This window comes from Brassica oleracea, chromosome C6 (genome assembly GCF_000695525.1).
Source record: "Brassica oleracea var. oleracea cultivar TO1000 chromosome C6, BOL, whole genome shotgun sequence".
Classification (NCBI taxonomy): domain Eukaryota; kingdom Viridiplantae; phylum Streptophyta; class Magnoliopsida; order Brassicales; family Brassicaceae; genus Brassica; species Brassica oleracea.
The window spans coordinates 20,591,817-20,592,477 of record NC_027753.1 but is presented as its reverse complement, the minus strand read 5'-3'; positions in this window follow the sequence as shown (position 1 = coordinate 20,592,477).

The window sequence follows — 661 nt, the reverse complement described above, 5'->3', positions numbered from 1 at the left end:
TGTATTTTACATAATGTCTTTTGTATATAAATTCGATTTTTTGGATTTTACAAAACATTTTTAATATCTATAAAAGTTTTTTTTTGATTAAAAACTATTAATTGGGATTTTAAAAAAATATAATTATATATATATATATATATATAATATAAATTTATATATTTATTAAACATTTTTAATATCTATAAAACTTTTTTTGTGATTAAAAACTATTATTTGGGATTTTATTTTATTTATTTTTTAAATTTAATTTCTATATTTATTAAATATTTTTTTTTTAATTTACAGGTCTCATGATGATCAGACCCGGCCTCGACAGCGTCGTAGTCGTGGTGGTACGTGGAGCCAGTCTCAAGATTCCAGCCATTTTCAGGATTCCCCTTCGCCGCACAGCTCCTACCATACATCTCCCTCTGATGCATCCGCTCCTGCTCCTCTCGCTCCCGCTGCTGCACCCGCTCCTGCTCTTCCGGGTCCTCCGGGAGTGATGAGTGTTGCGGAGTTGGTTCAACAGCCCGGTCGTGACCATCTTCCCTATCTCACTCCGTATCCACATGGGCGGGGTCAAACATGGTAATTAAACATATTTTTTTTTTCATTAAAATTTGATTCATTATTAACCATTTGTTCTTTTTATTAGGTTCAACCGATCCGGGAACGG